We start from the raw sequence: 16,455 nt of genomic DNA on the forward strand, positions 1-16,455 counted from the left end.
CAGTAGAAGACTGAAATACTAAAAATAGTTGCCAGATTAATAAAAAGAAGGCAACAAATTGAGAAAAAATAGATGTTACAAATATATAATTTATTGTAAAATTATAGATTTAAGCCCTTAAGGTAATTCCATTAAATGCAAATAGATTAATTACTCCAGATAAGAAATAAAAATTATCTGGCTGGAAAAAAAAATCTAATAGTATTTTGCTTTAAACATCAAGATATGGAAAGATTGATAGTAAAAGAATAGAATGTAAGCAGTAACCAAAAGAAAGCCAATTTAACTATTCTAATATCAGAATAAATACGTTAAGAATCATTATTGAAGATTAAAAGAAATTTTTCATAGTGACAAAAAGGTTAATTAACTAGGCTATGAGTTCTAAATTTGTATGCACCTAATAACATAGTCTTAAAATATGTAAGGCAAAATCTGCCCAAACTAAAAGGAGAATCATACAAAGTCAATCTTTTTAGACTTTTAAATTTACTTTCAGCAACTGATTGTATATGATGGCAAAAATTAGTAGATAGAGACTTAAGCAACATAAATGACCAACTTAACCTAATTGACATATAAAATGTAGAACTGCAAGACTACACAATAAAAAAAATCTCTTTTAAAGAAAGTTAAATATTAATGTATAGAGCAAAAGCAAGTCTCAAAAAAATTACAATATTGAAATTGTAAACGGTTTGTGCCCTGAAAATAGGAAAACTATGATGGTTACCAATAAGTGATAACAAGAATATGACCAAACATTTACAAACCAATCGATTTACTTGTATTTAAGACAGGATTCAATACTGTAAATATGCCAATTCTTTCCAAATTAATTTATATAATCAATAAAATGCCAGTCAAAATCCTAGCAGGTTATGTGTATATGTATGTGTGTGTACAGAAAGTGAGAGGCATCCTAAAATTCATATGGAAATGAAAAGACCAAAGGGACTCAAGATAATCTGATGAAGAACCAATTTGGATTAAGTTTGTACAACCATTTAACAATAATTACAGTAAATAATACTGTGTAATACTGGCTCAGCTTAGACAGACTTATCAGTGGACAGAAGAGAATCCACAAAGAGACTCACACAAGTATGATTACTTTAATATAAAGGCTAAATGCTGGGCCACTTTAGTATTCATATAAAAAATAAATCTTGATCCTTTCACATATGTAGAAAAATAAATTTTTGCTGGATTCTAGAACAAAATGTAAAAGTAAAACAATAAAGCGTCTAGAATACAACAAAGGATCATTTCTTTATGACTTTAAGGAAGGCAAAATTTCCTAAGTAGGAAATAAAAAGCACTAAGCATAAAGGAAAATATTAGTAAATTTAATTTCATTAAAATTAAGAAGTTTCTTAACGGCAAGGTAGAAACTTCCAGTTTAAAAAATAAACTTTTCATCACAGAGATGAAAAGTATAGTGTTGGGAATATGGGAAAAAAAAAAAACTTAAGTTTTTGTGATCAAACACACCATTATAAGTTTCATGAAAAGGTAGGCTGTATAGCCGGGGAATATATTTGCAATACATTTAACTGGAAAAGGACTTATATCTACAACATATAAAGAAAAGACAAATAGCCACTAAAAAAATGAGCAAAAGATTTGAAACATTACAAAAGAACATGTCCAAAAGCCAGTAAACTTCTGAAAAGATGCTTGACACCATTAGTATTAATGAAATGGAAATTAAAACCACAAGTTAACCATCCCTTCATCCCTCCAAAAAAGGTTAAAACAGAAAAAAAAAAGACAAGGGAAGAAAAAAAAATATTGCAATACCAAGTATTGAGAGAATATGGAGAAAGACAAACTCTCATAATTAAGAATACTATTTGATAATACCTTTTAAAGCCGACATATCCATTACTTATGACCCAGCAATTTCATTCCCAACAAAAATGCATACACATATAAAAACATATACAGTGGCATTATTCCTAATAACAAACAGCAATAATAAACAATGGAAACAAACCAAATGTTTGTCAATAAGACATTAGATAAATAAAAAGGAGTATATTCATACAATGGAATTTTATATAGCATTGAGAATGAACAAATTACATGTACGCTCAACCACATGGATGAATTTCACCAAGGTAACACTAAGCAAAAACTCTAGACACATGGAGGTTACCTTGGAAAGTAAGTGACCATACAAGGAATTAAGGAAGCTTCTGTTTTATTAATAACATGTTATTCTTTATCTGGTTGGTGGTGGCATGATATGTCACTCTGAAAAAATGCTTTACTTTGTATATTTAAAATTTATGCATTTTTAGATATGTTATAATGCAATCACTGAAAGTGAGAAATAACAGAGGGTAATGGAAATAAAGAAGTACTTTTGCTATAGTGGATAAAATCATCTGGGTGAGAATACCAGCCCTGATTCTCCATAATCATGAGCAAAAAAAAAAAAAAACTAATGGAAACTTGGAAAAATATAGTTGGTCAACTTTTGTAAGGCACCAATATTCATTTCTATGCTAAGTTCTTATTAATCACAGAATTGCACAACGTTGTGGTGGAGAAAAAATGTCTCCTAACCTGAATGATTTTCTTCATAAATCTTACTGAAGAGCCAAGGTATACACACCCAAAATACAGAACAGTCTGAGTGGGTTTATATTAGACATAATTATATAGAAGAGATTGTAATATACAGATACAATGAAAACAGAATAATCAATATCTGAGGAACAAGAGCAGAATTCACAGGATATTGACTGGGGCTCTGGTTGCAAAATATCACAGGAGTACAATTTTTAGTTTGACCAGTAGGATTTGCATCTGGTCACAAGGCGCCCTTAGGGAATATTAGTTTGTCTGATTGCAATAGGGAAGTTCCATTCTATATTGCTTTTTGTGGATTCTTTATAGCATATACAGTAGATAAACTGAGCCACTCTTTAAAAAAAAATTCACAATTTACTCCCCTTGAACGCAGTGAAGAAGAATTGGGGCTGAGTGGCATAAGTGATGGCTGAAAAAATGTGCCTTGCCATCTTGGTCACTCTGTAACATCACTCTATCTTCCCCAGGCTCCACAGAATGGCACTGAGAGTTCATTTAAAGCTGAAAAGACCAGAAGGTCAAACTTTAAAAGGACCCCTCATGGCAGACTTTAAGACAAGGGGTTGTTTTTATTTATTTATTTTCAAACTGCATTGGCTAAAAGAGTTAATTTCCCCTGAACCTTAAAGCACCAGATGGGCCCGCACCTTCCAAGGACTCTTTTTTTCTTTAAAAGCACAATTGTTGTTCAGTTTCTCTCAGGTGCAGATTCATTAGCTCTTGACTGGCTCTCCTTGTTTGTCGACTACTTGTGGAAAAAGCCATTTACCCTGGTGAATGTCAAGGTTAGTGCAAACCGTCCTTGCCATCAGTCTCTCTGGCAGAAGGTCAGGGATAAGCTTTCCTCAAATGGGCAGCGTCAAACAAAGCACAGACAGACTTAACTCACCAAAAGAAAGAAAGGAGGCCTGCTCTGGGGTTGATAAACATTCTTGTGGGCTTTGAGGACAAAAGATTAACTCCTCCTTTGCCACTTCAAGAAATGCTCACTGGAAGATGCCTTATAATATCTGGATATTTTCGAGCATGTGACATATGTTTATAAAGTAATAACTATCTATATCCATATGTTTATGCATATCCATCTGCCTATCTATATATCTATCTGTCATCTTGTTTGTTTAAGCAAGTATTGTAACTTTCAAAGTGTCCACTTTGGAAGTATATCCCATTATCCTAGGCTTGTTCTAGTTGATTTTTTTTTGTAATTTCTCCCTTCAGTCTACGTTGTAAATCACACGAGGAAGAGCTGACACAGTCTGAAATAGTTAGATCTTAACTTATTTTCATAGAATAATACAATTTTGAACTTGGAAGGAACCTCAAGACTAACCTAGTACAACCTTCCATCCAATGAATGAAACCTCTGCAGCAATTCTGGCAGTTGTCACCCAGCCTCAATTTGGTCACTCCTAATGACAGAAACATCCCTGACCCACCAGAAGACCATATTGAGGTAGGAAGGTGTTATTGTTACAAAGAAAGCTTTTCCTTATATTTACTAAAATCCATCTCTTTGGAAATGTAACCTTTCCTTGGACCATGAACTTCATATGCATTTAGGTATAATACCTTATGTGTGTGTGTGTGTGTATATATATATATATATATATATATATATATATATATATATATATTACAATTCTCCCAGTGAATCATTTCCCACATTGATTTACTGAGGAATCAATTAATATCAAAAAGACTTCTTTATATAAGCTATAGCCAGGCAGATTTGTTTTTGGATTTCTGTATTCCAATCACAAATCATACACCAAGTATATGTTTTTAGTCATTGTATCAAATTTTTAACTTAATTGTTTGCTATCCACATTCAGCCACCTGCTATATTAACATATGAAAGCCCATTGTTATTCTTACAGAAAAATACTGGGGATCCTATATACTATTCCCTTGAGCACACCATTTGCCATACTCATTCTTACTATTTTTTCCTGAGAGTTTTGCTGGGCAATTTTGCCCCTCTATTTCAGAGTCATCTTCAGAGATCTTGCTCAAATCACTAAGATATAATCCCTTGCATAATTTTAATGACCCCCCCCCACTTTTCCAACAAAAGAAGTCTTGCTCTTTGAAATGTATCACCACTTATCCCACCAAACTCAGTACCATTACAAATACTCATGGGTACATTTGTCTCACGTGAATCAGAAATGGGACAACCTTGAGGTGCTTCTTACACCCTCCACATCTTGTCTCTTGTATATGATATTGATTTTGCCTTCTTACAACTTTCCCAAATCTTTTCCTTGGACTTTAATCCCATAATTTTTTTTCCCGCCTTTCTAGAATTCCCCCATATCATATAATTTTCTGAATCACTCAAAAGTGTTCTCTCTTGACCTTTTCCTCACTTACCTTTTCCTCTGGCAAGGAGACAAACTATTTCTAGCATATGCAACAGCTGAGTATGAGGGAGGAAAACTAACCCTGAGCACCACAGAGTATAGGGTGCTCCTTCAGTGCCATACTTTCTGGATGTCCTAGCAGCTACTGCTTTCTGTGGCTCCACCCACAAACTGTCTCATAAGTTGTCACGGCAGACTGCCTGCTTGCCTTGTGTATTCACTCCTGAATGTCCTGATTTTTGTTTAAATCAACCTGGTAAATTCTGCCCTCCAACCACACTCTTTCTTTCCCCATCTTCCAAGGTCTTAGCGAATGACACTTATTTATACTACTGAATGCTAGTCTCACCTTTTTAAAAACAAAATATCTAAAAATACCAAGAACTTCAGAAGGCTTTTCCCTTGAGTTTTTTCACCTTCTTTAGAAAGACTCCTGTTTTCTACCTGCATTTACCCCTGTCCCCTGCTCCCACAGCCACCATATAGTCCAGACACTTAACAACTTAGACCTAGAAGCCTGCAGTAACTTTTAACTAGTCTAGTTGCCCTTACATTCAAAATGCCCATCTATCCCATATGCAAGCAAAAAATGTACTTTGGGATTTATTTCCTGACTCGAAATCTCTCAGGTTTTCCAATGCATACCAAAAAAGTTTCATCTCTTTAGCTAGACTCTTCCAGATGTGAAACAGCCATAAGCACAATAAGACCTACTTGTGATTGAAAAATATAAGTTGCATTATAATAAACATAATTTAAGCCATATTGATATCCTTTATAATTATTCTCCTCCTTAAAAGGAAAACTCCCATTACTCAAGTTTAACAAGAATGATCCATTTAGAAGTGTATAGACCATAATAAACCCCACATAAGTATCTGTCCATTTAGATAATCCCAGAAAATGCATAGAAAGATACTGAACTTGTCCAGGAAGTACCAGGAAAGAAACAGTTCTAAGCTGAGTTTATTGTTACCTTTTATTCTAGTGCACCCTCATTGCTGCAAGGCTTCACCAGACCCCTTGGAGCTGTGTGCTGAGGGCTCCAAATGTTCGTCCTCATCCCCTCTCCCACTATTGATGGCATAATCTGCACAGGTCATGAGGGAGAGGCTCACTCGGAGACTGCACCTGCTAAAAGGAGGAAAATCAATTTTCATCATCCAAAAATACAGAACTGCTGGCACACAAACTAGTTGCTCAAGGTCCCTAGGGTCTAGAAGGGGAGTCCCACTAAGAAAGACATATGCTTGGAACAGAAGTCAATACTCTCTCCATGTAGCCAGAATAATAAGGGAAGTGGGGAATGAAGAGGTAGAGGATGGAAAGTTGCTGTGCAGTTCCCCAATTCTGCAATAAATATCAGATGGAATTTAGAGCCAATATTAGGTGGGGATCTTTCTAAGAGTAATCCATAAACTTTGATATTCTAAATGTTCTCAAATGCTAAATGCAGCTGAGAGGTATAACCTATTGTGTTTTATTTTTAACTATGTTTTTAATATTCTTCACTACTTTTTATTACTATTTTTCCCTATTAGACTATTTTCTTATAATTGATATTTTGAGTTGGAATGTTATCATTATGATACCAGAGATGATTTTTTGGGAGCCACAAAATATAGATTTGCATTCTTGAAAAATAAATCTCACAGATGGGCTGATAAAACCGCAAGCCCATATACCTTGACACACATGGGTGTTGTAGCATATTTATAATTCATATTTTAATTACATAAACAATGCACAAACATACATTTGTTCTATAAATTGAAACAATATGTATCTATATAGATTAAAAGAATAAAAATCTAGGGGCGCCTGGGTGGCTCAGTCGGTTAAGCATCCGACTTTAGCTCAGGTCATGATCTCACAGTTTGTGGGTTTGAGCCCTGCGTCAGGTTCTGTGCTGACAGCTCAGAGCCTGGAGCCTGTTTCAGATTCTGTGTCTCCCTCTCTCTCTGCCCCTCCCCAACTTGCACTCTGTGTCTCTCTCATAAAAGTGAATAAACACTAACAGCCACATCTTAAACTCACCAAGTTGTGCACACTAAATATGTATAGCTTTTTGTATTTCAATCATTTGTCAATAAAGTGTCTTAAAAAAGAAAAAATAATAAACATTAAAAAAAGAATAAAAATCCTACTTCACATACCCCAACTTCACTCCTCTCCACAGAACTAATCACTATTACTGTTAACACTTAAGTGTATCTTCCTAACTTTGTACTATTCATTTACGTAAAATATACATTCATATATATGTATATATATACACACACATATATATACGCATATATATATGTTTATTATATAAAGAAATGGTTTCTCTTTGCATAAACAGGGTAGTACTCAATTCTGTCCTATAATTTAAGTTTTCCACTTAATAATTTTTCAAGCTCTTTCTATTTCTTGACTTGTAAATCGACCTTATTCTTTTGGAACTCTGAATAGTTTTCCATAACATGGATGAAATTAATTCATGAAAATGTTTGATTATTGTATTTTATTAGAATCTTTTAGTCCCAATTTTTCTCAATTACCAAAAAAAAGAACATTCTTTTAACTTGCTTCTTTATGTGTTTTGCAAGCATTGCTTAAGTGTAAAAACTGAAAAGTGAAAATTCTAGATCAAAGTCTTGAGAATTTTATAGAAACTGACAAACTGCCCCTGTAAAAAGTCTATACACATTTACATTACTACTGATGGCGTGCATTTCCCTACAGTTGCTCAAATACTATATGTGTTTTTAATCTTTTAGAGTCTTTTTTTTTTCATTTAAATGTTCTTGGTTTCTTTTAAGTTTAACGTCTATTTAAATTTATCTGTCATTTCTACTTGTTCCAATGTTGAACTGACTATTCATTTTTTTTGGACAATATATTGAGATATCTTCTTTTCTGGTTTAGTCTCTCATCCCACTGCTCCCCTGAAACATAGATAGATAGATAGATAGATAGATAGATAGATAGATAGATAAAGATAGATAGATAGATAGATAGATAATGCTTGTTCTTTTTTATATATTTATTATTTTATTTCAGTGTGTCATTTGTATTTTTTTCTTAGCCTATGGAATCTTGTCATAGAGAAGATTTAATTTTATGTCATAAAATCTGGCATTCTGTCCTTTGGAAATTCTGAGGTTTTTTTCTCTTTTTTTCTGCTCTAGAAAGCCTTCTCAACACCACGGTTTAAAATAACAGTCCTAAATTTTCTTTTTTGAAATATTTACCTTTTTGAAAATCTAGATTTCAAAATCTATTTGATTAAAAAAAATACTCATACCTTTATTAATTCATTCAAATATTTACTGAAAATCTGTGCTGATTTGTATGAAAGAAATTTTATTCTCTATTGAGATGATCATATGTTGTTTCCTTTAATCTATTAATTACTTAATTACACCAATATATTTTTCTTACATTGAACTATTCTTGCATTTCTGAGATATATTTTCCTTGTTCAGGATTTCCATTACTAGATAAAATTTTCTTGTATTTGATATATTTATTTATCTTTGATATATTTGCTTACATTTCCATCTAGGCTTAAGAATAAGATTGGTTTTTAGTTTGTTTCTTTTATGTGTGTGTGTGTATATATATATATATATATATACACACACACACATATATTACATACATATATATTGTATTACATATATATGTATTACATACATATATATGTTATATATATATAATTTAATATATATGTATGTAATATATATAAAAAGAAACAAACTCAAAGACTATATATATATACATATATATGTATATATACATATATATGTATATATTTATGTGTGTGTGTATATATATATATATATATATATATATATATATATATAGTCTTTCTCTTGTTTGGAATTAACTGTACTAATATTATAGAACAGACTTGGAAAGTTCCCATCATTTTTTTCTCGGTTCTGGAATACCTTTATAAAGCATGATTTTCTTGAGACTTTGGAGAATGTAAGTAATTATTTAAGCATTTTTAAGTACTTCAAATATTACAAGAATAGAGAAGTGAACAAAATATAGTTTGTAGCTCAATTATTATCACAAAGTGAACCTCCATGTAATTTCAATCCAGATCATGAGATAGACTACGACCAGGTAACAAGATGATCTTCTTTCATGCTTTCTTCCAGTCACTACACTCCCCTTCCCCCTCAAGTGCAATCTGTACCTTAAATTAGAAAATTACAGTTTCATTTTCCTTGTTTTTGAACAAAATATAAGTAGAACTATATAGTAAGCGTCCCCTTTCATGTCTAATTTCCTTTGCTCAACATTATATGTTTGTGCATTGGAGTTAAGATGGTGAAGCAGTATAGAGATCCTGAGCTTGTCTTGTCCCTGAAACGCAGCTAGATTAGCACCTAGAAATGCAGCTAGATTAGGTGTTGTGAACACCTCCAAAAATAAGATTAACACAACAATCTGCATCACTTGAGTCACAGAACTTGGAAGGTATGTGGTGCAAAGAGATGAACTAGGGGAGAGAAAAGCCATGGAGGTTAGGGAGATGTTTTGGTAGAGTGAGGACAGAGGGAAAAAGAGAAAGGAGAAAAGTGTGGCACATCAGGATCGTGCAGGATAAGCTCTCCCCTTGAAAGTAGCTGGAAAGAAAGGGAGAGAGAGAGTGAAAACACTCCAGGGGACAGAACAAGAAATTTGTTTCTCAAAACCATTGAAGGGAAAAAAGGAGAGGGTTTCAATACCACCAGGATTCTACAAACAGTGGAGCACAGGGTCTGAAGTTTCAGAGCTCAGTGCCTGGTGGTGCTTTGGTGAGAAATCAAGGTGAATCTCCAGGAGCAGGCAGCAGGGTCTGAGGGGTCCATGTGCTACACAGGGAGAAGCAGTTACCCAGCTTGGAGAGCATTTGGTAGAGGCCATATAGCCTTCCACAGGCAAACGTCCCAGCAGACCCCGTAGAGCAGCCACATTTGCTGGCACTGAGATAAAGATGCCAGAGTGAAGTGAAAGCATGGGCTAGGTGTTGTGATTTGTCAAAATCTCTGAACCTCTGCTGCTGCGCGATTGCACCAATATTTTCTGGGGTAAGCCAGCACCTGGCTACTGCTCTTCGAGACCCTCCCTCAGAGAGTCAGCGCAGGTCTAAGCCACAGGGGTATCTGAAGGGTGGGGTTTTGCTTCAAAGCCCCATCTGAGATAAAACTCTGGAGGGAGGTACCACCTGGCAGGCAGACAGCTTAGACACAGACAGGGTAGAGGCGGGGAGTGGATAGAGGCCTGAGATTAAGGAGGGATGCTTGGGTGCACCTGGATGGCTCAGTGGGTTAAGTGTCTGACTTCGGCTCAGGTCATGATCTCATGGCTTGTGAGTTCAAGTTCCACGTCAGGCTCTGTGCCTACTGTTCAGAGCCTGGAGCCTGCTTCAGATTCTGTGTCTCCCTCTCTCTCTCTGCCCCTTCCCTGCTCAATCTCTCTCTCAAAAATAAATAAAAAAACATTAAAAATGTTTTTAAAAAGGAGGGGTGCTTGATCATGGGTCAGTGAGAATGTGAAGTGCCTATGCAAGAGACTAGGGAACTGGATAAAACCATTTCCACATTCCCACCCTTCCACATACACACTGATCCACCCTAGTAAGCTAAGTTAAACTAACAAGTGGAGAACAGAGCTGTTACGCCAAGCCCCACCCAATTACTCCCTCCAAGCACGTCCCTAGAATAGTACAAATCACTTCACCTGCTTAGTGTATGGACTATAGTAGGCTTCATAGTTTCAGTGTAGGGTAAACTGGATGTAACTTTATTCAGGTTTCATTCTGTTTGTGGTTCATTTATTTTTTGGTTTTGGGGGTTTTTTGCTTAAATTGTTTTCTTTTTTCTTTCTTTCTTTCTACCTTTCTTTCTTTCTTTTCTTCCTCATTCTTGGATACATAAAGATAAATTTTTATTTTTTTACTTTTTTAATTTTTAAAATTTTTATTCTATTTCATTTTATTTATTTCATTTGATTCTATTTTATCTATTATTTAATTTAAAACATTTATCTTTTTATTTTCTTTCTCTTTCTTCTCTATTTTATCAAGCTTCTTTCAATAAGCAGAACAAAACACACCTAGGATCTAGATTACTTTATTTGATTTTTTTAATTTTAATATTTTAATTTAATTTTTTTCTTCCTCCAAATGGCAAACTGAAGGAATTTACCCCAAAAGAAAGAATGGGAAGAAGTGATAGCCAGGGGCTTTATCAAAACAGATATAAGCAAGATGTCTGAACCATGATAAAAAGAATACTAGCTAGCATTGAAAAAAGCACAGAATCCCTTTCTGCAGAGATAAAAGAAATAAAATCTAGTTGGGACAAAATTAAAATTTCTACAACCAAGATGCAATCTCGAATGGATGCCATGATGGCAAGGTTGGACGAAGCAAAACAGTGAATCAGTGATTTAAAAGATAAAATTATGGAGAATAATGAAGCAGGAAAAAAAGGGAAATAAAGGTAAGAGATCACGATATAAGACTTAGAGAACTCAGTGACTTATTAAAAAGGGGTAACATCTGATTCATAGGAGTCTCAAAGGATGAAGAGAGAGAAAAAGTGATAGAAGATTTATGTGAGAAAATTATTGTGGAAAACTTTCCTAATCTAGGGAAGGACACAGACATCAAAATCAAATAACCACAGAGAACTCCCATTAGATTCAACAAAAACCAACCATCACCAAGCCATATCATAGTCAAATTCACAAAATACACAGACAAGGAAAGAATTATGAAAAGAGCAAGTGAAAAAAAGTCCTTAACCTATAAGGGAGGATAGATCAGGTCTGCAGCAGACCTATCCACAGAAACTTGGCAGGCCAGAAAGGAGTGGCAGGATATATTTAATGTGCTAAATTGTAAAAATATACAGCCAAGAGTTCTTTATACAGCAAGGCTGTCATTCAAAATGGAAGGAGAGATTAAAGAGTTTCCCAGAAAAACAAAAACTAAAGGAGTTCATGACCACTAAACCAGCCCTCCAAAAAATTTTAAGGGGGATCCTTTGAGTGGAGTAGAGGCAAAATAAAACAAAACAGACCAAAAGTAACAAAGACTAGAAAGGACCAGAGAACATCACCAGAAACACTAAGTCAACAGGCAACACGATGGTGCTAAATTCGTACATTTCAGTACTCACTCTAAATGTCAATGGACTAAACGCTTCAGTCAAAAGACATACGGCATCAGAATGGCTAAGAAAACAAGACCCATCTATATGCTGCTTACAAGAGATTAATTTTATACCTAAAGACACCTGCAGAATGAAAGTAAGGGGATGGAGAACCATCTATCATGCTAATGGTCATTAAAAGTAAGCTGGAATACTTATATCAAACAAACTAGATTTTAAAATAAAGACTGTAACAAGAGATGAAGAAGGGTATTGTATTGTAATTAAGGGGTCTATCCACCAAGAAAATCTAACAATTGTAAATATTTATGCCCCCAATGTGGAGAACCTAAATATATAAATCAATTAATCACAAACATAAAAAACCTCAATAATACCAGAATAGTAGAGGACTTCAACAGCCCATTTATAGCAAAGGACAGATCATCTAAGCAGAAAATCAACAAGGAAGCAATAGCTTTGAATCACACACAGGGCCAGATAAACTTAAAACATATATTCACAACATTTCATCCTAAAGCAGCAGAATACACTTTCTTCTGGAGTGCACATGGAACATTCTTCAGAATAGACCACATAATGTGTCACAAATCAGCCCTCAAAAAAGTACAAAAAGATCGAGATCATACCTTGCATATTTTCATACCACAACACTCGAAATCAACCACAAGAAAAAATTTGGAAAACACCATGAATACTTGGAGATTAAAGAACATCCTACTAAAGAATGAATGTGTTGACAAGAAACTAAAGGGGAAATTAAAAAGTACACGGAAGCCAATGGAAATGAAAACACAACAGCCCAAAACTTCTGGGATGCATCAAAGGCATAAGAGGGAAATATACAGCAATCCAGGCCTTCCTAAAGAACGAAGAAAGGTCTCAGATACACAACCTAACATTACACCTAAAAGAGCTGGAAAAGTAACATCAAATAAATCCCAAAACCAGCAGAAGAAGGGAAATAATAAAGATTAGAGCAGAAATCAATGATGTCTAAATTTAAAAAAAATCAGAACAGATCAATGAAACCAGGAGCTGGTTCTTTGAAAGAATTAACAAAACTGGTAAACCCCTAGCCAGAATGATCAAAAAGAAAAAGGAAAGAACTTAAATAAATAAAATCACGAGCAAAAGAGGAGAGATCACAACCAACACTGCAGAAATACAAACAATAAGAGAACATTATGAGCAATTATATGCCAACAAAGTGGGCAATCTGGAAGAAACGGTCAAATTCCTAGAAACATATAAACTACCAAAACTGAAACAGGAAGAAATAGAAAATTTCAACACACACATAAAAAGTAAAGAAATTGAATCAGTAATAAAAAATCTGCCAACAAACAAGAATCCAGGGCTGGGTGGCTTTCCAGGGGAATTCTATCAAACATTTAAAGAAGAGTTAAGGCCTATTCTTTTGAAGCTGTTCCAGAAAATAGAAATGGAAGGAAAATTTCCAAACTCATTCTACGAGGTCAGCATTACATCGATTTCAAAACCAGACAAAGACCCCACTAAAAAGGAGAACTACATACCAAATTCCCTGATGAACATGGATGCAGAAATTCTAAACAAGATACTAACAAACCAGATCCAACAATACATTAAAAGAATTGTTCACCATGATTATGTGGGATTTATTCCTGGGATGCAGGGCTGGTTTAATGTATGCAAATCAGTCAATATGATACATCACATTAAAAAGAAAGGATAAGATCCACATGCTCCTTTCAATAGATGCTGAAAAAGAATTTGACAAAATACAGCATCCTTTCCTGACAAAAAACCCTCAAGAAAGTAGGGATATAAGGATCATACCTCAAGATCATAAAGGCCTTATACGGAAGACCAACTGCTAATATTGCCCTCAATGGGGAAAACTGAGAGCTTCCCCCCTAAGTTCAGGAACATGACAAAAATGTCCACTCTCACCACTGTTATTCAATATAGTGCAGCCAGACAACACAAAGAAATACAAGGCATCCAAATTGGCAAGGAGGAAGTCAAACATTCACTCTGTGTAGACAACATGATACTCTATGCGGAAAACCCAAAAGACTCCACCAAAAAAATGCTAGAACTGATACATTAACTCAGCAAAGCCACAAGATATAAAATCAATGTACAGAAATAGTTTGCATTTCTATACATGAGTAATTAAGCAGCTGAAAGAGAAATCAAGGAATTGACTCCATTTATAATTGCACCAAAACCCATAAAATACCTAGGAATAAAACCTAACAAAAGAGGTGAAAAATCTATACAGTGAAAACTATAGAAAACTTATGAAAGAAATTGAAGAAGGCACAAAAACTGGAAAAACATTCCATGTTCATGGAATGGAAGAACAAATATTGCTAAAATGTTGATACTACACAAAGCAATCTACATATTCAGTGCAATCCCTATCAAAACACCAGCAGCATTCTTCACAGAGCTAGAATAAACAATACTAAAATTTGTATGGAACCAGAAAAGTCTCTGAATAGCCAAAGCAATCCTGAAAAAGAAAATCAAAGCTGGCGGCATCACAATTTCGGACTTTAAGCTGTATTACAAAGCTGTAATCGTCAAGACAGTATGGTAATAACATAAAAACAGACACTCAGATCAATGGAACAAAATAGAGACCCCAGAAATAGACCCATAAACATATGGCCAACTAATCTTTGACAAAGCAGGAAAGAATATCCAATGGAAAAAAAGACAGTCTCTTCAGCAAATGGTGTTGGGAAAACTGGACAGCGACATGCAGAAGAATGAACCTGGACCACTCTCTTACAACATACACAAAAATAAACTCAAAATGGATGAAAGACTTAAACATAAGATAGGAAGCCATCAAAATCCTAGAAGAGAAAATAGTCAACAACCTCCTTGACCTTGGCTGCAGCAACTTCTTCCTGGACATGTCTCCAGAGGCAAGGGAAACAAAAGCAAAAATGAACTATTGGGACCTCATCAAGATGAAAAGCTTCTGCACAGCAAAGGAAACTATCAGCAAAACTAAAAGGCAACCAACGGAATGGGAGAAGATATTTACAAATGACATATCAGATAAAGGGTTAGTATCCAAAATCTATAAAGAACTTATCAAACTTGGGACACCTGGGTGGCTCAGTAGGTTAAGCATCTGACATCAGCTCAGGTCATGATCTCACAGTTTGTGAGTTCGAGCCCCGCGTTGGGCTCTGTGTTGACAGCTCAGAGCCTGGAGCCTGTTTCAGATTCTGTGTCTCCCTCTCTCTCTCTGCCCCTTCCCCACTCAGGCTCTGTCTCTCTCTGTCTCTCAAAAATGAATAAAAGTTAAAAGAAAATTTTAAAAAAAGAGCTTATCAAACTCAACACCCAGAAAACAAATAATCCAGTGAAAAAATGGGCAAAAGACATGAATAGTCACTTTTCTAAGGAATACATCTAGATGGGTAACAGACATAAAAAAAATGCACAACATCACTCATCATCAGAGAAAATACAAATCAAAACCACAATGATATCCCACCTCACACCTGTCAGAATGGCTAAAATTAACAAGTCAGGCAACAACAGATGTTGGTGAGGATGCCGTGAAAGAGGATCTCTTTTGCACTGCTGGTGGGAATGCAAATTGCTACAGCCACTCTGGAAAACAGTATGAAGGCTCCTCAAAAAATGAAAAATAGAACTACCTTATGACCCAGCATTTGCACTACTAGGTATTTATCCAAAGGATACAGGAGTGCTGATTCGAAGGGACACATGCACCCTAATGTTTATAGAAGCACAATAGACAACAGGCAAAGTATGGAAACAGCCCAAATGTCCATCGACCAATGAATGGATAAAGATGTGGTATACATACCCAATGGAATATTACTCAGTGATCAAAAAAAAAATGAAATCTTGCCATTTGCAACAACATGGATGGAACTAGAGTGTATTATGCTAAATGAAATAAGTCAGAGAAAGACAAGTATCATGATTTCACTCATATGTGGAATTTAAGATACAAAACATATGAACATAAGGGAAGGGAAGCAAAAATAATATAAAAACAGAGAGGGAGACCATCCATAAAAGACTCCTAAATATAGAGAACAAACTGAGGGTTTCTGGCAGGGTGCTGAGGGGCAGGGGGAGTGTTAAAGGGGTGAGAGGCATTAAGGAGGACACTTGTTGGGATGAGCAATGAGTGTTATATGTAAGTGATGAATCACTAAATTTTATTCCTGAAATTATTACACTGTATGTTAACTAACTTGAATTAAAAAAAAAAACAACAAAATCTCAAGGTCAAGTATGTAACACTGACTATTCATTTGATATTTGCAAAGTACTTTGACAGC

This window comes from Prionailurus bengalensis, chromosome A3, assembly GCF_016509475.1.
Source record: "Prionailurus bengalensis isolate Pbe53 chromosome A3, Fcat_Pben_1.1_paternal_pri, whole genome shotgun sequence".
NCBI classification, from domain to species: domain Eukaryota; kingdom Metazoa; phylum Chordata; class Mammalia; order Carnivora; family Felidae; genus Prionailurus; species Prionailurus bengalensis.